Genomic DNA, 26,215 nt, shown 5'->3' with positions numbered 1-26,215 from the left:
TGGCTTCAGGGAAATCCCTTTTAAACCTATGGCTTTTAGTCCAATGAGGGATCATCTTCCTTTCGTCTAAATTTTGCATATCGTCTGTTTCTTACAGGGCTTCCGTATTGTCTCAGGCTCCACTGGAAATGCAGCAAGGATTCCTAGCACATCCCAGTTGCCATAGCAACAGCAGTCTTTCCCATAATGAGCTGCATCATCTGAACTGATGTCACAGCATCATGCAGCAGGTCAAACAAGGCATCTCCTAGTATTGCATCCTACAGATGTGCTGTAAACATCAAAAGCAGACGGTGGGAGCGGGAGATGGTGAGTGTTTAATGTCTGGGCCTTAATTGCATGGCTGTTTTGTTGGGTATTTGGTGTCTGCTAAGGCGGACATGGGAGGATGTTGTCTGCTTAAAATGGACTAGGAAAAGAAGGGTTGTTTTACCTAAATCTGTTTTTCAGGGTGCTGGGTTAAGACAAAGGCCTGCAAGAGTCATAGAGGAATCAAAATATGTAGAATTAACCTTGCTCTATGTCTGTCTGCTTTTTTTACTGTTCTCAAAGAATTTTTCATAAACATTAGATAATATTCTATTGCAAAACCCCCAATGGGGTCTCAAATGAGTAGTTCACAGTATTTCAACATTGTAAAGATTATATTTCCTTTTTATGGGGCAGAGCTAATTGGCCCCCTATTTGTTCTGGTGATTTATGAAATATTTAGTGATTTGCAGTATAAAATTCAGTATATACCTTGTTTAGATTTCAGTTTCTTCATGGTGAGGAATGAATGCGGAATAAGCATTTAACATAACCCCTGATGTGAAAGGGGATCTCTTGCATGCTCAAGTCAGAATTTATTAAAAACAAAGATCCAAACCAAATGAAATTACTTGAACCTTTTGATTTATATGGTAGTCCCTTAATCCATATCCTTTATAGTTAGTTGAAGCCTGCCACAATATTTTTCCATTTCTAGCTAGTCTCTAAAATAGCTGGAGTTGTTTGCAGGCTGACTTGTAACAAGTCTCCTCTCTGCGGCATTTGCAGTGAAGGGTAACCCAGAGAAGAGCCTGTGGAAGTATCTCTTGCTTAACTTTAGCTAGAATCTGGTAAGATGAATAAATAGCAGGGTCCTCAGTGATTGTGGTTGAATACAGATCTCTGGACTCAGTCATAACAACTCAGTTCTGAAACTCCAGAAAAACGTATATTGTGTTCATTTCAACTCGTAGCTCTGTCTTTAGGCATCTTCATTTTATATATATGTATTTTTTTTTCTAAAAAATGTGGTCTGACAGTGCCAGGTACGGAGCAGTGTGTTGTCTTTTGTTTTGGGAAATGAAATGGATTTCCCTAGTGCAGCCCATGTCTACTAAGGGAGAGAAAGGAGGAGACACATGTCAGTTCAATTGATCAATATGTCCACTTGGAATCAGGGAGTGGTCTTTTGGCTCAGTGCTGCCGCGTTGGTAGTTTTTATTTGAAAAGTCTTACAGGAAAGAATGGTAACTTCTAAGCCCCTCTTTTAGTTTCTTTATTGAGCCTAAAAGAGATAAAGATTTCCTAATAGGAAGCAGAAAAATCATTACCTCTAGCCAGCTTGGAGTGGTTTTTCTTTTTTTTTTTGCACAGAGTTGAGCATATTGGTCCCATTAGGCACTAGCTGGAATGAAAGACCTTGGATTTTAATTAGTTTGTTTATATACATCACATGCATGCTACCCTTGGTCCTTTAAGCTGATGTGGCTGACATTCAGCTGTATAGGATGGGAGAGGCAGCTCAGCCTGGCTTTATCACAAGCACTTAGGAGCATGAATTGTTCATTGCTTGCTTTTTTGCCGTATAATGTGAACAGAAAGCTTTGCTGGGACTGCTGGGTGTGAATGCAGCTAAGTCAGAAGCTCTAAGGTGACATGGAGGAGTGCAAGATGGTGATGGGGGAAGGGAAAGGGTGCCTAGTGGTTGGATTATGAATCTGGAGAAAATCACGCTGTGACCATTAGAATTATTTTTAAGTATTACTTCCAAGGAAGAGCAACAAAGACAGACTTGTTTGGTAATATGAATTGCTAGGAGTAAAAATAATGAAGGGCATCATTTTAATGAGTTTTTCTGTTTGTTTAATTTTTGTTTTCTTTTGTCTAACAGTGCTCTCACCGCTTCATCATGGATGATTTGTACAATTACTGGAAGTCACAGAAGCCAGATTCCTTAAGGGCAGTGATAGAAAAAGTGGAGTCATGCTTTGAGGGCGGGGAAGGTGCTGGTGGGAATGGGCTGACGCAGTTATCTGGTAGAATATCCTCCCAGTTCAGAGCAGCCTGTGATCTCCCCCTTGCTCCTGCAAATGTTCAAAATGCAGTTACAGTTCCCCAACTTTATGCTTTTGTGCTTTTTCCTCCAGGAGAACAAAGCCCTAATAATGGGAGCTGTCATCTTGGTGCTCGGTTTCTTTGCAGAGGGCCACAGCCTGTGCTACTCTCTGATTAGCTGTGTGTCTTAATTACTAGCTAAGGCTATTTCAGTTGCCTTAGTTTTAATATATCCCCAAGGGGTTGATGGGTGTGTGTGTGTGTGTGTGTGTGTGTGCATGGGGGAAGGGAGAGAGTGCTCTATTGCTGCATTTAGATGTTTCACTGAAACTTTCTAGAATTTTAAGTGGTGAATGACAGATCATCAAGATTATGTTTACTATGTGGCCAAGTTTAAACGATGGAAGGTTTTCAAGAAACCAACCTTTTCCATGCTTTTGGTTATAGCTTTTATTACTTAATTACAAGGTTATGAAGAAGTTAATTCTTTTTGGATAAGTAGGCCATTGTAGGAGTGATAAAAACAATCATATTAACAAGCTATCATTTGTGCAGTTCTTATTATGTATCAGGCACTGGACTAAACATCATATATATCTTTATTCAACCCATATAATGACATTATGAGGTAGAGAGTAAGAATCTCACAATATTAGATTAGGTGTTGTTATTCATATTTTGCAGAAACTGAGTCTCAGCCAGTTTACAGATTTGGCTAAGGTCATGTAGTTAATAAGTCACTGGGCTAGGATTTCAGACCAATGTGACTTGACTGCGATGCTCACATGCTTGCCCATTCTCCGCTTAGCTTTATAACATCTGAACTGTATATACCAGTTAAATATACAAATGACTGTATAAATATCAGTGATCTTTACTGTATCACATCCATCCCACCCCTCCTCATTCTAACTGGAAAATCAGATTTCACCAGTAGAAAGAAATCCCACATACAACATTCAAATCTGTTTTAACACAGGACTGAGCTTGAATCTTGGTTGGATCCTGTTCTGAACTTAGAGATTCAAGTAGTACAGAATCAGGGCTCAGACATTTTGCCTTTACTGTTGTTTGACATATCTTTCTAGCAGGATCTACATATGGGAAATGCTACACGAGTGAGTGTGGGCATGATGGAATTGTGCTATACACAGGTTTTACATGAGTCAGTAATGATTCAAGTTTCTTGTACCTGTCTTATCAGGTACATATGTAGTTTTCTGCTTACTTTAAACATTTGCATTCTCTGGCAACACCAGGCAAGGAAGAGAGGAGGAATCTTCTCTCATTGTAGCCATTAGGTATACTCTGAATCCATCTCTTCTTGGGTCAAGAAGATAAAAAGAAAGCTTTTTTGCTGCATGTATCAGTGGCTGAATCCAAATGCTGCCTCTCTCTGACAATGTACAAGAATGATGGTCTTGTGCAACATCCTGGAAGCCTTGTGTTTGGGGAGAACTGATACAGTCATCTCTGCATCATCTTGCCCGTCTCTGGCTTTCCACGCCCAGTGTCATTACTGGCTCTAAGGGCTGTTCTTTGTTTGACTGTGGGGCTAATGTACACACTGACAGCACATTGATATTGATTCTGGTATGGTGAATACTCAGAAATATTATTCCACAGAGCTCATTAGGCATTTATAAGTTCTGGGAAGAAGTTAACCTTTGTTGCAGTGGGGGCAAGGAGGACCAGGCTCCTGTCTCCATGAGCTACAGGAATGAGAGGCTCGTCAGAAAGCAATGGTGCAATGACTAGGGAGTTAGGTTCTAATTAGGGGAAAAAAGCCAGAGGAATTTAGAGAAGTTAGTGGTCCTGTTACCTGTCTCTCATTTCCTTCTATTCCAATCCTAGAATCAGTGAATAATAATTTGTTTTGATCCTATCGATTTAATTCAATTAAACAAGTATTTATTAAGTGTCTACTATGTGCCAGGAAGCATCAGAGAACATAGCAGTAAATAAGACAAATGCAAATATTTACCCCCACATATTCTGGAGGGGGAGACAAAAGTAAACAAATTTATGTGGAATAATTTATTTTCTCTGATATTGTAATACTATTTTTATTTCTGTTTATTTCTGCTCCATGTGCTAATAGATAAACTCATCATCTCTGCACATATCATGAATATATGGTCTATGTGTAGAGGTAAAATCGCTGCATTGAATAAGAGCTTTGTTTTCTTTTTCTGCTTGGGTTTGGATTAGAATCTTGCTAGGCCCCGACAAAGCCAATATGGCAATTAGCATTTTGTTGGTATAAGCTATTCTGAAAAGTAGAATTGTAATCAACCAAAAAGTACATGTCTATCTCAATTGATACAAACCTGACATATGGAAATATGAAATGTATATGACAGATCAGTTGAGAGGTTTTTTTTCATTTTTATAAAAGATATTTCTCCCCTTTGTCCCGAGAGAGCCCTCTAAATCAAACGTTCAGCCAGTGGGCTGGTGGAGATATGTGCCACGGGGTAGGTGTTCCAGTCATCTCCAGCTGTCAGCAGCCTGCCCACTTATCCTCATGTGCCTTACAAACATCACTTTTAGATGGGAAGCATTTCTCTACACAATCATATTAACATATTCAAAGCTGATTGCATTTTCATAAAACTTGTCAGGTACGTTTCATGCATGTATAAGGTATGTCTGACTTGTAATCACTTGCAGCTTGACTATTCCTTTTGATGGCAGTTGCACATACCCAACTGTAGATGGGCCATGAGTGGGAAGACTTTTCAGGGGAATATCACTTTTTATACAACTGTCCAGAACAGAAGACTTGTAGGTATTTTATGTTAATAATGCAGAAGATTTCTTCTCTGTACACACACACCTGTCAGTAGCTGAATCCACCAGTTGGGTCTAAGACTTAGTGAGGGCAAAGGAGAGACTTTTTTCCTCCTATAAGCCACCAGCCATGTTTTTCTCTATTCTGCAGCTATAGGGCATGCTCCAGACTCTTTTAGCCATCTTGAAACTGTGTGCTTTGAGTCACAGGGGAAATGGGAAGAGAATGAGAACCTTTATGACAGGGTCTTAAACTGGGTGATTCATGAGCTGAACGTGGCCTGCAGCTGGGTTTGTATAGCCCCAGGGCAGGCTTCATGGGCTTGCAACCTGTGCAGAAGAAGCATACGGCCCTGAACTTAGAACGGTCCACACTTGTTTAATGCTCTGTCGCCATGTTGAAATTCCTAATTATTTTTGAGCAAAGATTTCTGCATTTTTATTTTACACTGGACCTTCAAATTATGTAGTCAGTCCTGTATGGCTCTTTTAATATAAAAAATTAACACACAAGTCTGAGTTTCAAGTTACTCTAAGAATCAGATGATGTGGGTCACTTGACAAGAGTTGACTGCTTTAGATGGAGCAATATTCCCCTGTTTATCACAGTCTCTCCTTATTCCCATCCATTTACCCCCACTGCTAGTCCCTGGCCCTGTAGGTGTTTAAGTCTGAGACCTCTGCTCTGGAGCAACTCAAATAGAAATTGTAGAGCATAAAATAACTAAAGGACCTTTGTCAAAACAACCTGGGGTGAAGATCGCATGCATGGTGATTCAGAGGCCTCCCTGGTAATTCAGCACCATGCACAGCAGTTCAGTTGCATTTCTTTTATAGGCAATGGGGCATATACTACATTATAGCTGAGTATTTTGGTAGGTCAGGCTTATTTGTCACCCTCATGGGATTTCAGGGGAGAAATGAAATCTTTTTTGCAAGGCAAGCTAATTAACCATCCTACTGGTTCATTGTTTATATTAATTCTCCTGCCCTTTGTTTACTACTTGATTACTTTTATCACCTTCTCTGTTTAACTCTCATTTGAATTGTACAACATTTTTATGCTAGTTGGGTATGTTTTTAGGATTATCCTTTTTTTCTATTCTCTTTCTTCCAGGGGCTTGGTGTTATATTACTGCAAGAAGAGCTTTTTTTTTTTTAATTAAATAGGGAAGTACAGTCAATATTTATAATGAACCGTTCTCCAGCAAGGGAGTTCCAGACATGCTAATGTTCATAAGTCCAGATCTGCCATTACTGTTTATAATAATGAGATGCTGGTGACAGTCTCTTGGATCTTACAGTAGGTGAAGAATTCTCACCTATTATGTCATAGTGAGAAGTAGCTGTATTAATCTACAGATGTGCAGGTTTTTGTTAGAGAACTAATATGAATGATGGCACTTGCTGCACAGGAAAAAGGTATTTTTTTTTTTTTTGGCTGTGTGAGAGTGAACAAGGACCTGACAAATCCATAAGGGGCTCCTGTCCTCTCTTAGACGATGAGGGGGTATTGGAGTCTTCTCCAGGGATTAAGCCCCAAGGACTCACAGCCTTATGCTGTGCCCCGTAACAGCCCTAATGCCTGCCATGTCCACCCTTGTACAAGCTATAAAACAGCCTGTTTCAGATAATTTTTCCAGAGGTCACCAATCAACAAAAGCATCAAATGTCTGCCATGTGCAAGATCATGGGCTGAAGAAACAAACACCTTACAAATTTGGATGACCAAAGGCACGCACATATGTATTACTTGAGAGTTTGTCATAGCTTTAACACTACATTGTCTGGGCTCTGCTAGTAGACGGTTCTGATTAGTTCTTCCCTTGTTCTGGAGGTAACCTGAGATGGAGCTCCAGGCATATCTGGGGCTGCCCTCTCATCTTCTATTCTTTTTATTTAATTCCTTGAGTTAAATGTTTTTTCTTAAATAACTTGTTTTTCGGGCCCACTCAAAATCATTGTTGCACCCCCTCTCAGCCTTCAGTTCTCGTTAGTGTTCATAGTTTGTTTCTACCCGACCAGTTTCCTATTATTGTTTCCTCTGGGGCAGCTATGAACCTACCACAATCCTCACCAACAGGCCCCCACGCCCTTAGCTCCCCTGCCACTGTTTATATCCACAATTAGCATAAAAATAGCCCATGCAAAACCAAATGACACTGCAACTCCCCCCTCATAATGTAATCAATCTACTTACATTTAGTCTTTAATAGTTAATTCAAATATTGTACCGTATTTAGCCTGTTTTTTGTTTCTATGTGAATTAAAAGGAAATGACTCTTTAGAAGTCCTCTCAGTCACTCTTGCAAGCAATCTATGTGGAGCATCAACCAGAAATAACTAAAACAGCAGGGATTTATGTGGTAGAGGACTATATGCGAAAATGATAACAGGTGTACAAAAGTGGTTTTGAAAACATTTGTCCTTAGTGTTATTATTATGTTACATTTTCAGTTACAAATAAATAAAAATAAGGAAGTGGTAGGAGAAGGTGGGCAGCACAGCAAGCACCAAAGGGATGCACATTTCTTTAGTGTTGGCTAAGAGTGGCACACAGCTTCTAGAACACTGTGGGGGCATACTTGTTCCAGAGGAGCAGCTTCTTGAAGAGAAAGGACAGATCTGAAAATAGACGTAAAAATAAAAACCACCATAAAAACAGGTATGATTGCTCAGAGAATGAATGAAGAATCAGACTGGTGGATTAAGATATTATAGTTTTTAATAATTTAGTAATAAATAATTGGTGACACGATTTTTAAACATTTGAATTTTTACTAAACTAGGAAAAGGAATAGGCCAAGGGACAGAGGACCAAGTAAAAGGTAACATAATCAGCTTAAGAAGAGAGGTTTCACCATGATATTTTTTACTTGAAGGATTTTTCTCTTGTTCTTTGCTCTGTTGATGCTGTAAGGTTTACTTGTTGTAAAGGTGATAAACCCATATTTTTGTTTTTCATTTTTAAATTATTCTTTAAGAAAATAACAAAAGTAATCTCTGGCATGATGTTTTTCTCTGGTTCTTAGATGCTAGATCCCAACACTATCCTTTGTAAAGAGCATGGATACTTAGATACCCCAAGAAGCAGTGCAATGAGTGCTGTCAATCAGCTGAGGAGAAAACAAAATGCTCCTTTTCAGAGATACTCTAGAACCACAGGTGCTGTTGGAGATGTCATGTTACCAAACCTAAAGTGATTTCTTACAATAACTTACATTGAATGAGAGATTTCCATTTTGGGTTTCGGAGTTGTAAAGTCCAACAGTTTACACTTATGTATACAGACTGATGGTCTCTCTGTGGGTTAGTGGTGAGGAAGGTGAGCAGGGATGAGTCATCCCATGGGCACAATAGCCAAGTTTCCCTTCTTGATTTACTCTATCTCCTGATACCCTAAACCTAAACACCAAATAGGAACAGAGTCTGAAAGGGTGGTTTTGGAGCTAGCTGTATTTACCTTTGCATTTTAGCTCTAACATAGAATTACTAGGTCTGTTATCTTCTGTTTCTTAGAGTATCAATTTCCCCATGTGTAAAATGGGGACAGTATGCATTTTACAAGTTAAAATGAAAGATTTTATGTAAAGTTATGGGCCAAAGCAGGCATTTGATGAACAAAAGTTATCATTATTATTTCAGTACTCAGAAATAGTGGGATAAGATTACTTCCCCAAGAAGAAAAGTAATTTCTGCTCAACTCTAATCCTAAAATCAAGCAAATTATCCTCAAAGCTAAATCCTTATTCTGTGCTAGGCATATATATTATCTCACTTAATTTTCTTTTCCCACCTAATTTTTCTCTGTAGCATCACCATCTGCTAACTGCATATTTTACTTATTCATTGTTTGTCTCCTCTTCGTATAAAGCAAATTGCACAAGGGCAGTGATTTTTTTTTATTTTGTCCATTGATGTTTCCTTAGTTCCTACACTAGTGCCTGGAGTATGGAAGATGATTTCTGCTATTTATTTTGAATTAAAGGCAAACTGTCTTTTAGCAGTAGATATCTGTAGCTGAATTTTGTACCAAAGGCATATTTCAAATGCCATGCTTTTGAACTGAGTATTTATTTCTCAGTAAGCAGGTGTGAGATTTTTTTTCTCTTGAAATTCAAACCATTTTGACAGCATCTTATTTTTGGAATGCCTTCCTCTTTAAAAAGGCAAAACAATATCCAAAAGCAATTAGAAAAACATCCTGGGAGGAGAAGACAGTATTCTGGTTCTACCATAAAAATAACAGGCTGAATAAGAAAATGTATGCTGTTAAATTTTAAAACTCATAACATTTTTATGTTATGGTTGCAAAACATAATTAATATATTTACTTTAGCAACACCATCATGCTACAAGATAAAAATTATGCGTCATAAAAATTTTCTTAGATCTGTAGTATATGCCATGGCCAGTTGAATACACAAAGACATTATTGTGTTCAGATAGCATGTTCCTATAATCTATTTTAAAGAGCTATGGACTAGAAGTAAGGAACCTAGTTTTAGTACCTGTTGACACAATCTTCCTGAACCTTAGTTTCCTCCATAATAAAACAAAAGGATTTAATTTATATGATTTTTGTTTCCATTTAGTTATGAATATTTTATGCCTCACTTAAGGGTTCTCCATATCTCTCAATTGTTCAGCCTTATGATTTTTCCAAAATGATGTCTCATGCAGTATTTTAAATTTGCTTAGTGCCCTACTGCCCTCATGCAGATGAAAACATAATTTATACACCATTTAAATTTCACACTTGTGTCTCATTAGCTCGTGTTTCATGAAGGTTAGCCTATAGTTAATACATAAGGTTTCACTTTACACTAACAAATTACTGTCTCTCACAACAAACTTTCTACAGTTTCCTTACCTTGAAAACTCATGGATTTTCTATTTGCTCTTTCTCTTTTTAGTTATAACATGTATTTTTTGTTAAGGAATTGAGTGAAATATTTGGTTCTCCTCTACCTTTCCTATTAGATATGGATTATAGATTCTCTTTAAAAACTCACACTGCTGTTCCAGACATTCATAAAAATACTAGTGTATGTGCTTTTATATGGTTGAACCACATGGAATTCTCATTTTTGTAGGTCAAAAATGGCCAAATATCAGCAATTTCATTGTGTTAATTATCATAACAATATTAGTATTTACTATTTTTATAATTCAGCGATGAAAGCCAGCCCTTAAATGAGTTAGTGAGGTAGTGCAAAGACCATGCAGAAGTTTTAATGAAAGACATCTGGGATTGAGGTTTTCTGTTACTAACAGTGTGCCTTGGGCAAGTTTCTCAGTTTGCTAGGCCTCAGTTTCCACATTTGTATAGTGAAAATGCTGATACCCACCTCTCAGGCTTGCTGAGAATGGCTGCCAGAAGAGTGCCTGATACATGATTTGCACTCAGTTCCTGGTAACCATCCTAGTACTCTCTCAATTATAAATATCTAAAATATTTCTCTATTAAAACAAACAAGTGGGCCTAAATAGATTGAATGAGAAATGGTTACAAGAAGGGACAGATAGCTAGGAAGAGGGGTCCTGTTATCTACGGCAGTGTAGGCTTTTGACAAGGTTTCTAAGGGACCTTATGGGGGAGAATAGGAAGGTTGTCTTTTGTATCATCCTCAAGTAACTATCTATGGAGCAATAATTCTATAGTTTGCCTGGAACCTGCAAATTTTCTTCAATTCCCTTTTTATATTTTGTTTTTTGAGCAAGATAGTAACACACTTCTCTTATGAAAACTGTGGACTATCATATTTATAACAGATTTTAAATGTTATTCTGTAAAATTTTTTGAGCCAAAAAAATTCGTAGAGGCTAAATGTTCACAAGTGTTCTATATGTTTAATGCCTACTAGGTAAACAAGTTTAATGTTTTATTTAGTCTAAAATGATTCCCATGAGACCATGAGTCTGGTCTCAGACTAGAAGGGACAAACCTTTAACTCTCTTCCTTCCTCTGGGTAATCCTGTGCTTGTCCATGGCTTCTCCTTAGCCAGTTCGTGCTGACTCATGAGTTCTGATTTCTAGCCTCTGGTTATGTTTCTTGAGATTCAGACTTACATTTTTCCTGCCTTCTGTATGTCTTCTCCTGCATATTCCATGGATAACTTACTCGATACACCTAAAATGATCTCATCCTTTTCCTCATTCCAAACTTTTTCCTCTTCCTAAACTCCCTGTCTGGAATAAGGCCTTGCCTTCAATCCCATCCCTCAGGGTAGCGACCAGGCATCATCAGTCTTTTGTTCCAGCTCTCCCTTCACCCAAGTCCTGATGAGTCACCAAGTCCTGTAGAGTTTCTATCTCTCTGGGATTTGGTGAAAATGAACTTAGGATCACCCCCAATAATATTGCATTATGTGATAGATTTAGGTCGGGCACTCCCCACCTCTTTGCTTCCCCTTTTCTCATAGACCTGATGCTATAAGACATTCTCTTGTGGAAGGCCCTTCCATCCCCAGGATCTTTCTAACTGTACTCTGAACTTCTTCCAGCTCTGTTACAGCCTGTGTCAGGACAACCTCAGGTATCTAGCATGGTCAGTGTGTCATAGTGAAGTTGGGGAGAACATGCACAGTGTGAGTATTGGATGAAGACTCTAACAAACATGAGATGTGTTAGCCTAGAGGGAAAGAGTTCGTTATTTTTTCACTTTGAATAAAAGTTTATCTGATCAGAGAGTTCCAAAAGTTGATACATGAAGTTACTACATCCTGACTCAAGAGAGTTACTTACTGCTGACTTCAGCACCAGTATGTATTTCTTTTTTGCAGGCATGATTCTCATTTGTCGTTTGAATTAATTCCAATAGACAAGAGCCAGTTTTAAATCTGTGGCCCACAACATGGGCATTGTTCACAGGAATATTCACAAGAGAGCAAAGGAGCAACATTTTTTCCCCTTGAAGGATTCAGCTGACTGGTTCTCTGAAGGAGGCAGGTGGCATGTTGGTGATGTGGGCTTGGGATTAGTTAGATCTTCTGAGTTTAAGTCCCAGTCACACATGAGCTTCATGCCTAGGGAAAGTTCCATAACTTATCTGGGCTCTGCTTTCCTTTGTAGTACCTGCCTTGTCAAGTACTGGGCTGGTCAATCACAGTGTATAAAGCACAGTGCCTAGGATATAGCAAATTTTCAGGAGTGGTCAGTGGAGGCTGGGGCTATTCATAATGTAGAAGGAGGACTAACTCATGGCCAGCCTCACTGCTTGGCCTTGTGTTAGCAGAATATCTGTTCCAATCCCAGATTTGTGAGATTTCAGTGGTCTACACCACTGCTCTGTAGCTTCAATGGAGGGATCTGCTGGTGCGTTGGAAACAGAAGCTCTTCCTGGTAGAGGTGCCCACACTGTAATGGGTGTGCCCACACTGTGATGAGTGTGCCCACACTGTGATGGCTGTGCCCACACTATACTGAGTGTGCCCACACTGTGATGGGTGTGCCCACACTGTACAAGTGTGCCCACACTGTGATGGATGTGCCCACACTGTGATAGGTGTGCACACACTGTACTGAGTGTGCCCACACTGTGATGGGTGTTCCCACACTGTGATGGATGTGCCCACACTGTGATGGATGTGCCCACACTGTGATGAGTGTGCCCACACTGTGATGGATGTGCACACACATGAGACCCCTGGTGAAACTGATGCTTCCTGAGATTCCCCACAGGGCCCTCCTTTCAGGGAGTTACACTCTGGTGGGGTAGTTAAGAGAAAAAAACAGAAAAACAAGATATTACCAGTACTTTGACTCCATTTGTACCTCTAGGTTGGTGAGCCCTGTGGAAACTTGGGTTGTACAAATCCAAAGTATTTCTGAGACAGTGTATTTATACTAGATTTTAGAGTTCGCCATCACCTTTTCATTCTTCAACAACTCTGTGGGGATGAGGGATGAAAACTGAGGCTTTACTTGATCACACCCTGTTCTCGGGTTCTTTTTGGAAATCATAGTCACCCAAGAGGTTTAAGGTGGTAGTCATTAGCTACTCTTCCACAGAATGCTGTCAAGTTGTAGTGAATGCAGACCAAAATTTACCACACATACAGATATTTATTAGACTAACATTCTAATAAGTGTGCAAAGTAGGCACACAATATTTTATGCAATCTGTTAGGCCAGCTTTGTTTTCCTTTTAGGTGCTCCAACTGTGTCTTGAGTAAAAGCTTTACTTGAAGTAGGATTCCACATCTTGTAGTAAGAATCATGCAAGCAAATTCTTCTAAACCAGTGGTTGGAGACAGGGACAGATTAAGGATTAAGCCTCAGACAGCATTACTAAGGGGAGCATCTGAGGATTCTAACCTCTCTCTTGCAAGTGTTTTTACAATATTTCAGCTAACTCATATGTCTTAAATACTTTTAATTTCTCCAAGGATAATCCATCTCTAACTTTGAGCTTGCTAAGTGGTAAAGCTATGGTTATCCAAAACCAAATAGAGGCCCAGAGTGTTTAGTAAGAAGAATGTGGATAGTGCAACATTCAGAAGAGTTTGTCAAATTGGGAAACATCTGCTTCTTTTTGGATGTAGGAGTGAGACCACCCCCTTTCTGATATAGCTCTTGTTACCTCACCCCCGGATGTATATTCCAGTGTCACTTTAGCTGACTATATCTAGAAATGAAGCTTGAATTAATTGTCATACATATCATGCAGATTATTCTCAAGCATTTTAAAGTAAATTTCATATCTTATAACATTGGGTTACCATTTTACATTGAAGCTTATGTCCTACGATTTACTCAAAGTCTGTTAGCTCGTGAGGAGTGGGTAAAAAACCAAATCCAGGTGTAAATGACTCTCAATCCCATGTTCTCTTTGTGATACCAGTGCACCTGACTATATGCTTTTCTAGTGCTGGTCTCCTGGGATTGAAGCCCCTTGGCCACTTTTTAATAAAGTCTAAAAATTTAGTTAATAGTAATATCCCAAATGTTAGAAAGTAAGGAATCTGCCTCTTCTGCTGACTTGGTCCTCCTGTACCCTCTTCCTGAGTAGAGGAAAGACAGTCCCACCAGAATTAAGAGACTTTGCTTACATTCCCAAAAGGTGGCTTTGGTGACTTTGGTTGTTTTCCTCAAGGAAACTGGGATATGTATCCCAGGACCTAGAGGACATTTGTGTGGGGCCACATGGCCCCTCAAGGCCATGACTCAAGGGCAGGGACTCTCTGGACAGTGAGATGAAGATGGAAGGCTGGGCAGCTCAAGGGCCTAGAGGAGACAGCTGCGTGGGACCAAGCCAACAGCAAAAGCAAGCAGTTCAGGACCAGAAATATGCTAGACAGTTGCCAAGGCAACAGAGGCTAGAACCAGTTGTAGAGATCAGGTGGTTTTGTCTGGAAGAATGTAGGCCGAGAGCAGAGCAAAAAGAAGCCAGAATAAAAGTAGTAAATTCTGAGATACCAAAAGCAAAAGTCAGTTATCCAAAACCAAGTAGAGGCCCAGAGTGTTTAGTAAGAAGAATGTGGATACTGAAACATTCAGAAGAGTTTGTCAAATTGGGAAACATCTGCTTCCTTTTATATGCTAGCTTTCCTCCTACAGTGTCTTTACCCTGGAACCTACCAGATGTCTGATATCTCCTAACCCAGGGAGAGTTTCCACAGTGCTTCCCCTCAGCAGCTTTACAAGGCCCAGTTAATGCCCTGAAAGGTAGGAGCGCCCCTGTAGTTTTACTCATTCCTATCCTTGTGTTCTGAGCATGCTCATTGGTTCTAGGGTCATCCTCACAGATCCTCTGGGTGACTAATCTGATTCTCATGCCCAGAGGACCCAGAGGATTCCTGGTGACCACTCTACCAGGCCAGAGTACCTGTGGTAGAGGTCCCCTTTAAGGTACCCTCTGAGGAATCTCGCGATTGGTTATTTAATTTATTCACGGGACTCTCTAGGACCTATTACTCAGTAAGAACAATGGCATTGGTGTTTGACAACAGGAATTGTTTGAAGGGGCTTTTACAGATCTGCTGGACAACAGCCATTTCTATACTGAAGACACTGCAGTATTTCAGAAAAGCAGCTATTTTGAGCAGGAATTAAAAGCTATACTTTATAGATCCAAAGTGAGTTTGACTTGTATATGGTAGTTACTGTTTTTTAAAAAGACCTTCAGGTGTTTCATTTAAAGTTAAAAACTTAAAAATCAAGGGACATCTTTTTCCACAGAAGTCTTTTGATTTCGTGTAGATGATAGGAAAGAAAGAAAAATATTTTATGGCCAAAGAATGCAAAATCCTGGGCTCAGGTAGTGGAGTATCTGTTTCTTGGTTTTACATGGTCCTGAGCCTCAGAAATATAGAAAGATCTGTGGGCCTTTTAGGGCTTGATACTAATAACTAACAGGATACAATTTCAGTTTAGGATTTGGAAATTCCAAACGTATTAAAAATGTACATAATAACAACAGCTGTAATGACTTTTTCCCATTTATTGAGTGCTTACTAGGTGTCTGGTTCTATGTTAAGAAGCACTTTACACACACTAACTTATTAAATCATCAACAAATTTATTAAAAGGTAGTTGAAGGTACACACCAATGCTGAGATATTTCTCAACACCATTTTTCAATGAAAAGACCAGGACTCCTTGGAGAAATGGCTAATTCTAGGGCTAAGGCAGGGAAAAATTTGAGTTGAGTGTAGACATCATGTAGTATTGAGAAAGTGAGGAAGCAGTCAAACAACAAAAGGATGGGACATGTCACAAGTGACACAGGAGCAAGCTGACAGATTCTGATGGCCAAATTTGGAACACTGAGCAATAAAATAAATAATGTAGTATTGAGTTATAATCCAAAATATATAATCAATATGAGTGCATATTAATATAAAATGATTAAATAAATAAATAGGGAAGAAGAGACAGCTCTTTCTCACAGAAGAATTCCAAATAATGTTATTTCAGTACTTCTATCTCTAGGAGTTAAGAGCTTTTAACCTGCTGCTCCATCCCCCTTAGTGGGGCTTGAATTAGTGGCTTACTTTCAAGGAACAGACTATAGAAAGAGAAAAGTAGTAACTTTACAGAAGAGAAATCTGGCAAACACCACCTTAGGCAAGTGATGCAGGTTAATATAATCAGTGATGTCATGCCAGTGTCATGTACCCCTGATATGATGTGAGGATATGGTACTTCATCTCTATGGTATTTCCAAAAACCTATAATTGCATTCTAATTATGAGAGAAATATCAGAAAAAGCCAGGTTAGGGGCAGTCTGCAGCATAGCTGCATGTGTGGCAGCGGTGGGGGTGGGTGGGGATGGGGGTCTTCAGCATGTTCCTCAGGCCCTTTCTGGTACCACATTTCTCTCCCATTCCCAGTTCACATTGTAGCAATCCCTGGTCAGCCTTCCTGTACCTTTCCCAACCTCTCACTTCTCAACCGATGGCTGGCATATCCTGCAGAGAAATGTGAACCTAATGATAGGAATCTCTCCCATGCCCCACCTCCCTGAAACAGATCTGTTTGATACATCCCTCCTTACCTACTTTCTCTAGGTTTTATAGGAAGAGGCAAAAACGTGTTAAAAGCATGGGTTTTGGAGTCAGGAGGGAATACACCTGTTCCTTACTCTGCCACTGTAGCTGTGTGACCTTGAGCAGTTCACCTAAAACTTTCTAGTACTCAATTCCCCATCCTGTGAATTGGGCATAATTGTGTTATGTCCTTGGTAATATTAGAAGATAATGCAGGTGAAGTTTATTTAGCATGTCTCTGGTACAAATGCCTGGCATGGTAAAGAAATAATTTCTTTCTACTTCAGCACTTAGCCTAAAACAATCTGAGTTCCATCCCCTTATATTGAAACTGTTGTTGTTAAGGTTGCCAGTAAGACCCCCTGGCATGGACATTTAGTCTTGCTTACCTCCCATCCTTTCCTCTTCTGGTGCCAGTGAGCCAGCTCAGGAGCTGCATTCCTCTGTGGATCGTTGTGCAGCTGTTAGCTCTGTACCCTGCTCTCCCTTGTGTTCTCACAGGGAAAACACAAGACCCAAGGCAGGCTAACCTGACAGACAAGTCAGGGGGTGGTGACCTTGCTACCATAATCCCCCTGGACATTCTCTTTTCCTGTCTTTTCCATAGATGAATTCTTTAATTTTACCTTGGAGTTTGTTTTCTATCTCTTTTCCTTAAACGCTTTTTTTTTGCTTATGTGAGAGTTTTCTGTTGATAGCAAAGGACTCTGCCTGATGTAGGTTCTTTGAAGCCTCTTTGACGTCTGACTTATGGTTGACTCCTTCCTCCTCCTCCATCCTAAACTTAACATGTCTCTAGTTAGGTTCATAATACTTCACTAGTTCATATTATATGAAATACAATCATATATCCATATATTTTTCTTTTCCATTAAAATGTGAAGTGCTTGAGGAAAAGGACCATATTTTATTCATTTATGTATTTTCAGCTCCTAGCATGATAGGAGCTCTTACCATATAGTCATTATTCCCAACAAATATTTGTTGACATATTTAGTGCTACTAAAAAAAATCACTATTACATGATTCACAGAGAGAGTAAGTTTGTTTTCAGAGCAAATTAATGAGTCTCTTCCATTATAAATTTAGGACAAAATTTTAGCCTCCCTGTGTAATAAAATTGGACCTCTCCAGAGGAGAAACTAGGTCAAGGAACTGTTGTGGTGCAGGGAAAGCAAAATTGTAGACATCTTAAAAGCTGATACAATTTTCTGCTCAGCTATGTCTGTTTTGAGGTACTGTTTAGCTAGATCGATCATTATTTTGTATGAAATTGTTTTTCCCTATATCTGTAAGTGTGTATCTGAGTTGAGTTAGATTTACTGTGAATGGAAACTCTTAGAAACGTAGCCAAAAAGTCAGGAATGTTTATGGGTCCTTACTGTTTAAGAATTTAGAGGCAGAATTACTGAATGGAAAGCAATCTTACAGCATACAGTAAAATAATGGCTACTGCTAGCTCATATGCTGCCTTTACACAATTTAGAAAAAGACATTCCTTTCTCAAAACACTTTATTTCCACATTTGGGAAATTGTCATCATAGATTGATTTTATTAGAACAGGGCACTTCCTTGCAATCTTCTTGAAAATCACACTAATAAATGTGCAAATTTATGATATCTGTGATGTGAAGCCCTCCCGTCCCCCCTGAAGTGGTGCCCTTGTTTAATGCACAGCCTGCATGTGGACTATGTGGCAGCCTTAGCTAAGGGATTGCATTTGGAATTCTCTCCTAGTATGTGGTTTTGCCAACAATTACTAATTGTTCATCGTGATAATTTGCAGATGAAAAATGAAAAGTATCATCAGCTGCACTTTACCGAAGGGGAGAAGCAGGTCATTTGGGGGCATTTCCAAGTGACTCTCAGATCACATCCAGACCATTGTCTCCAGAAAATTGAAACAGGGCACCAAAGACCACTGTGTTTAGGTTGTTGTTTACGTGGCTTGAAAAGGATTCTGTAATACCATTTGCATTAGCTATAACTTCACCAAATGTACTCCTTCAGTTCCCAACTTCCTGTTCTAGAACTCTGGGACAGATATCCAAGTACAAATTTTAGGTTATGGCAAAGCACCAAAAGTTGTGGCCAGCATTTAATCATTGCCACTTCTTCAACTTCCTTGGTCTAGAACTTGGAATCCCTGTTCTTGTGCAAATCCTGTGGCTGATGCTCAACATGTGAAGCCAGGAAACCATCTGTTCTCTGAATAAATATGAACCCTTGCTTATTTCCTTATAAGGAATGATATTTTGGATCTAAAAGAATTTGGATCTACTTGGTTTCCCTTGTTTTTTTCTCTCTCTGTTTGGTCTCTGACCTGTATTTTGGTTGGGGCCTGGTATGCAGTAAGCCATTGCAATTTATTCTACATATTTTCTGGCTTTAACCCTCTCAAGAGAATCCCTCTCAAAGGACCATCATAGCAGGAGAGCCATGACCCCAATAAAGCTGGGAGGTGAACAGAACACTGAGGATAGGTACAGCTTCTAGGTGAGCTCATTTACTATGGGGCTGGAGTGGTGGGTAGAGTTCTCCAGGGGACAGTGGGAAAGGAGAAAAGCTGTGAGTTGTGAATTAGATGCGAAGATGCCTTGGCCAGTATGAAAAGCCCACTGGGGAAGGATCAATGATCATAGAACACTATATTTTCACTGGTGACCAGGAAGATTCAGTGGTAGAGATCTGAATCATCCTGGGACTGAGTGGTCTCAGAACTCTGGGATAATGTCTCAGAGCAGTCACCTGCTGTGGCCCCAACAGAGAAAGTCTGGAGAAACAGCAACTGGCAGGCTGGTCCTGAAGCTAGGGTTGGCTCAGAGACTGGCCTTGTATGGATGGAGGCTTCCTTCCATGACAATAGCTCAGCTGACACTCATTGGATTCCAAGTACTGGGTGGTACTGAAAGGACTCTTGCCTCCTTAGAGCTGCCAAAAAGAAAGACACATAACAACTGTGAAATAAATTAGGATGAGCAGAATGCTCCAGCAGTTTCTGAACAGAGAAAATCCTGAGGAAATGCAGCCTAAGGAGAAATTTACCTTCTTGGGAGGAACCCTCTTCAAAAAAGTAGTCTTTCAAAGTGAACATCTTTCTGTTTGTACCTGATTGTTTAAGGAAAACGCGCTCATTTTAGAAAAATGGAAATATTAGTACATATAAGAATCAGAAAAAGAAAAGGTGCACTTTTAAAAACATTTTATTTTGAAGTAACTTTAAATTTATAAAAGAGTTGCAAAGATAATACAGAGTGTCCCCCATCTATGCTTTATCCAGCTTCCTCTAATGTTAATATCTGATATAACCATGATATACTGACCAAAACTAAGAAATCAGCATTGGTGAACTACTACTAACTTAACTATAGAGTTTTCTCCAGAGTTTTCTATTTTTTTCACTAATTCCCCTTTTCTTTTCCAGGATCCAATTCAGGATCCCACATTGCATTTAGTCATCAGATCTCTTTAGTCTTTTTTTAGTCTATGACAATTTCTCTGTTTCCTTGTCTTTTCTGACCTTGATGCTTTTGAAAACTAGTGGTCTGGTATTTTCTAAAATTTACCTCAGTTTGAATCTGTCTGCTGCTTTCTTCTTAATAAACTGAGGTTATAGATTTTGGGAAGGATACCACAGAAGTGATATGCCCTTCTCATCACATAAATCATAGGGCTTATGATATCCACACAACTGATTGCTGGTGATTTTAACCTTGTTCACACGGTTAAGGTGGTGGTTGCTAGGAAAGTTACTATTTTTCCATTCTGTGCTCTACTCCTTAGATGCAGGTCACTAAGTTCAGCCATACTCAAGGTGAGGGGACTTGGGCTTCACCTCTTGGAGAGAGATCTGTCAAAAGATCTGTGGTCATTTGTTAAAAGTACCACAATCATTAGTAAATTTGGGAGGTAGTATTTTGAGACTATGAAAATACCATTCTTTCTCTTGAACATTTTCCCCACTGATTTTAGCATTCAGCTAAATTCAGTTGATCTTGCCTGTAGCAATTATTATTGTGGTGTTACAATGATTTTCTGTTTCCCTCATTCCTCTACATTTATTAATTGGAATTTTTTGGTAAGGAATATCACTCCTGCATTTATTTATTTATTCAATTATTTATTCCTATCACTATATACTCATGGATATTTGTTTTATATTTTATATTACAATTCAGTACTATGGTTATTTATTAGATTGCTCAAATTGTTTCAGCTTCAGCCATTGAATATACATTTTTGAGAAGCTGGGGGCAGGTCACTGTAGGCTGAGAACTCAGTGTGAGTAAAGATCTAGTAGGGGAGGAACCTGGTGGGATCAGGGAATTGAGGTTAGGCATTGTTGCTGTAAGTGGCAGAGATGAACGGAATGGAGGTGACAAACAACAGCTTGGAGGCCAGTGAGACCAGTACTGGAAAGAAGGCAGCATACAGCTGAGTTGGCAGCTATTTCAAAGCACAGTAACTGATGAATCACTGGATTATTTAAAGGGACACCATCTAGAGTTTTGTTTTGGATTCTGTTGAGTAAAATGTGATGTGAAGGACTAATTAGTTTTCTTCATTGCCTCTAAAATATTTTTCCTTCCTGTAGTGGAATTTTCAACTGCAGTTGTAATAAGGATCAGATTTTTATTTTAAGCTTTATACTTTTTTATGGCTCAATGTCAACAGAGACCAGGGCTCACTTAGGCTAAAGAGAAAATCATTTGATTTGTGTTCATTCATTTATTATCTGTTGGTTTCTCCTTCGTATTCATTAGGGCCAGTGTGTTGCTGCTGTGCTTCAGTGCTGAGAGAAGGCTTGCCTCTTGTGCAGGCTCTTGATTGCATGTTGTAGGGGGCTCTGCTGCTGGCTGACTGTAGGAACTTGGGCAAGTCTTTCTCCTCTTTGAGTCACTCTCTCTTCAGCACGAAAAGGAAATAATTTGCCTACCTCACAGGTCTGTTGTCAGAAATAAGATTGATTTTTAAACATCACTTAGCATAGTGCTTTTGTACTCGAATAAATGTTATAAGAATCAGTCTAGAGCTGATTCTTACATATTAACTGGTTACTGAGAGATTATGTAGTCTATCCATCTGCATGTGGACCAGTGAGTACCCACAACATTTAGGTTAGAAGTTCTGTATTTTCTTTTCCAGTATTTCTGGATGTGTGGACCCCATAGCCATTCTCAGCAGTAGTGAAAACACTTATTAAGAGCCTCCTATATGCTGGTACCATATGGTGTGTGTGCTTTATAGAGATGAATAAGATATGTATTGGGCACCAACAAAATTACAGTATTGTAGGGGATACAGCTGTGTAGATAGAATTAAAATTGAGTGCATTAAGTGCTATACTAGGGGTATAAACAAAGTAATATGGGTGTTGTGTGAGAGAAATGATTAATTCTGCCAGACTCATGAAAGCTTCAGAGAGAAGTTGACATTTGAGCTGGGCTTCTATCTCCCAGGAAAAGGTGTGTGTGTTTGTATGCACTTGTGTGTGCATGTGTGTGTGTGTGTGTTTGGGGAGGAGAGATAATAGACTGATGGTGGTGGAGGTATGGAAGCAGGAACAAACATGGTATATACCAGATTAATGTGGCTTGAGTGTAAGGTGAGTAGATGGCTGGTTGGGGCAGGAAGGTCGCAGACATCATGACATGGGACTGGAGAGGTGAGTTGGAACATGCTAAGGAGTTAAGACTTTATCCTACAGTATAGAGAAGTTACACAATTAGACCTGTGTTTTAGAAAATCACTTTTTGCGACAACTCGGAAGTTGTGGAAGGGCTGAAAGTGGTCAGCAGTTTATTTTCATAGGCCGAGTAAGAAGAGACAGGGGCCGGTAGGTGGCTGTGAGTGTGTGATTGGAGGGCAGAAAACAGCGAGTTAGTATTTCAGAGGACTTTGATGGAGTAGGGGAGGAGGCAAAGGGTGAGCCGAAAATGGCCCTGAGGTTTGTAGGCTCAAATGGCTACAATCGCTGGAGTATCATTATCCAAGATACAGACTAGATAACACGTTTTTGTTGGCTTGCTGCTAGATGCCCTGCTCTTCTGCTCACTGGAGCTACAGAGAGAACACACAGTGTCCACGTCTCAAATAATTTGCTTGGTGAATAGAAGCACAAAAACCACTAACTCACCAATCAAACCTCTACCGGTAACAGGTAGATCATGTACTAAGTGCTGTGGGAACATAGGAAAACAAGCATTTAAGTCTACCTGGGGAAGTGGAGAAAGGTTTCACAGAGGAGCTTCCACTGAAAAGATGAATAGGTGGTTATTAGGGAGGTAGGAGGACAGTGGCTAGTCTATGTGAGGCAGTAACATTTGATAGGGGAAAAATGATGAAAGAGGTTGGGTTATAAAGGAAGTGGCAGCTTTCCTCATTAGATTGTAAATGGGCTGAATGCAGGGGCACGTCTCTTGCTCAGCATTGCATCTCTAGTTTGACTGGTAGGAGAGAGAATAGGAGAAGCAGAAAGAGTGGTAGCAGGAATCCAGTTTACACCAGGGTGAGTATGTAGAGATAATGAATCTGGATTGTTCATTGTAAAAACTGAGGAGGAAAAGGAAAGTGTGAGAAAGAAGGTGGCAGGTTTTGAGGGGAATAAATTGATACAGAGAAATGAAGTGCATTTGGACCAGTTTAGTTTCATACTCTTAGGATTCTTCTAGATACTGATGCAGAAAGGCTTCCATTGTAAGCTCCTCCTTGCCTTTTAACACAACCAAGGGCCTCAGAAAATCTGATTGGATTGTAAGACTGGATGCTGCCTGGTGAGCAGGAATGAGTGGTCTGCCTGACTGTAGGTTTGCAGCTGTAACGTCGGTGCTCCTCCTTAACTCCCCACACCATCTGGGGACACCATCTGGGGACACACAATTGGGACACCATCTGCTGAAGGGGGGTGGTGATGGGGGGCAGGAGTGGGATTATTTTTTAATTTTTTATAAGATCCAAAGTTTAATATTTTATTTTTCATAATTTTTTTAGTTTAATATTTTTTTATTAACATATCATTGATATCCAATCTTATGAAGGTTTCACATGAGCAACATTGCGGTTACTACATTCACCTCCACTGTCAAGTCCCCCTGCCACACACCCCACTGCAGTCACTGTCCATCAGCATAGTAAGATGCTATAGAGTCACTGCTTGTCTTCTCTGTGCTATACTGCCTTCCCTGTAACTCCCCTACATTATGTGTGTTAATCATAATACCCAGAAGGAGTGGGATTATTTAAGTAAGTATCTAAGTACCTACTTATCCCTTTGGCTAAGGTAAATAACCATAATTTCTTTTGATCTTTCATACTGGCTGTATTTTCAACCTTTTATTCATCCGGACTCTGTCCCCCTTCTCCACTTCAATACTGCCCTTTTCCTGTCTCTCCCCCACCCCATAATGAAATGTAAAAATCTCAAGGGAAGAGAAATAAGATTTTCATTCCAAAGAAAAACTGAAGGGTGGCTGGAGGGTGAGGGGCTCTTTGAATTATTTCCCACATTTTATATTCCAGAAGTCCCAACTGGGAGAAATGCTCTTCTAGATGATAATCTATAACATGAATAGCAAATCATGACAACCACTTTGGGGTTCCAGTTAGAATGTTTCCATTTTATTTCTGCTAATTGGTAGATTTAGATTGCCAGAGATGCTTAGATTCTGGCTGGGATCAGGCATTTAATTTATAAATAAAATTGATAGAATTATAAATAATAATAGAATCAAGGAACAGCCTAGAAATCATCTAGATTCTAGGGCAAACTCCATACTTCATAGATGCAGAAGCTGACACTCAAAAATGTCAAAGTTATGTGCCCAAGTTCGTGCAGTGAACCAAGCTAGGTTTGCCCCAAGTCCCTAGGCCAGACTCCCTTACTGCCTGGCATATGGCTTTGCTGCACATGACAGGATGCAGCGCCACATTCCCATTTCCTAATTGTTTCCTGGCTGCTCTTATCCTTTCACTGCATAAGCTACAGGGTGGTGGCACCTGTATGGAGTGAGTCATCCAAGGACTACAAAGTTACTTATCTAATGACTAAATCCTGGGACAGAAGGGAGAGAGGTTCTTTGGACAGAAGCTTTCTGTAGCCCAGTAGGCATTTCCACACTGCGTCTTCATGCTGGGCCTAGGTCTCTCCCTTTTGTACTGCACTCAGAGGGACACCTGCCATCAAGAGTGTAGATGTCTCACCAGGACTTACTGACAACCAACTCTAGGACTTCTTTGGAACTGACTGTGTAATGTGTACCTTTTGTGGTCAGCTAACACTCTTCACTACTGATTTCAGTCTTTTCACACCTCCTTTAAACAACTTCTTCCAGTTACTCTGGCCCTCAGGGACTCCACTCTCTCCTGTGATCTCCCAAGCGTGCAGTGCAACTCCTGGGGCACTGGCACCTAAGCTGCCTATCAGGAGTGCAGCCCTTCCCCTGTCTTCTCAGCAACCAGTCCAAACTTTTACCTCAAGCCCCTCCTTGCTACCTCAGCTCCCCATCTTGGGGGGAAGACAGTGACCCAGAGTTCATGAAGGAACTATCATAAGGTAAGAATTCCACACCCTGGACATGCTTGCCAGCATTTATACTTACCATTTTCTTCTTCCTCAGTGGGGAGATGTCCCTGACCCCTTTGTAGTTGAACTTCCCTCTCCCCCTTCCTGGATCCCTTACCTGCTGGTCAGCCCCTCTCTATTCCCTGTATCTTCAAACCTGTCTCTCTTCATCAGCCCTTTCCTAGTGTATCAATACCCTCAAAATCTCCCCCATTAAAATAAACAAACATTAACAAAACCACACATATCATGCAACAGTCCATTTGTCCTGGCTCTCCCCCACCATCCTACCCTTCTTGTTTGCCTTCCTTCATGAAGAACACCTCTGTTCAGCCTTCATACCATCGCCCCCATCCCCCAATTCTGCTCCTGCCGATTTTCAGTGGTGTGATGCCTCATCGCCAGACTTCATTATTTTATTTGCTAAGAAGTATTCCTTCACTTAGAATGCGGCACTTGAATTAAACTTAATGCTGGGGATCCTGAAGGGTTAACTTTTTGTGGAGCAGTCCTTCTGGGGTCAAAGTCCCCTCTGAATGGGTTGTCAGGCTGTGTGTTGGTAGCCAGTCTCCTGTACCACTTAGTGGCTGGTCGTGATTGTGGGCGGGCTGTGATGGGGATGATTATGGGGATAGCTGGAATCCTTGGCAGATACTCTCCGACATTAGTCCAAGGTCTTTAGAAAACCACTGTGAGAGCAAGACAATCTGTCCTGAGAACCAAACCCTCTAATTTTTACAATGTTGATTTTAACTGGCATTGCATATTTTATCTCTTTCTGTGTTTCTTTTCTAACTAAAGAGTGACATTTTTTCTCTTTACATTTGGATTTAGAAAACGCTGTGTGTGTGCCTATGTGTTGAGGAGTAGTAGTAGAGAGTGTTTTTGGTCAACTGTAAAAAAAAGGCTGTAACAAGCATTTCCATTTATGTTTAGTCTGTTTAGTCAAAGTGTTCATTATGAAAATTGAGGTGTTCAAATCTCAAATTTGTTCCCTAGTAGAAAGAAAGCCTTGTATAAGGTCATAGTACACTCAGAGGAGGCTGGGGCAAAGAAGCCCCAA

General features: G+C 40.0%; 1 protein-coding gene across 3 annotated transcripts in view; it reads left to right on the top strand.

Moving 5' to 3' along the window:
- AKAP6 (A-kinase anchoring protein 6) overlaps window positions 1-26,215 on the top strand; it is a 627,130-nt gene that overhangs the window by 127,184 nt on the left and 473,731 nt on the right. For all 3 annotated transcript variants that reach the window (XM_036999333.2, XM_073211384.1, XM_073211383.1), the window contains exon 2: window positions 98-309. The gene's annotated coding sequence lies outside the window, so the exon portion shown is untranslated. The remainder of the gene's footprint in view (window positions 1-97; window positions 310-26,215) is intronic.

Source organism: Manis javanica, chromosome 8 (assembly GCF_040802235.1).
Source record: "Manis javanica isolate MJ-LG chromosome 8, MJ_LKY, whole genome shotgun sequence".
NCBI lineage: Eukaryota > Metazoa > Chordata > Mammalia > Pholidota > Manidae > Manis > Manis javanica.
The sequence above is the reverse complement of the archived record's forward strand: the minus strand, read 5'-3'. Positions and strand labels throughout refer to the sequence as shown.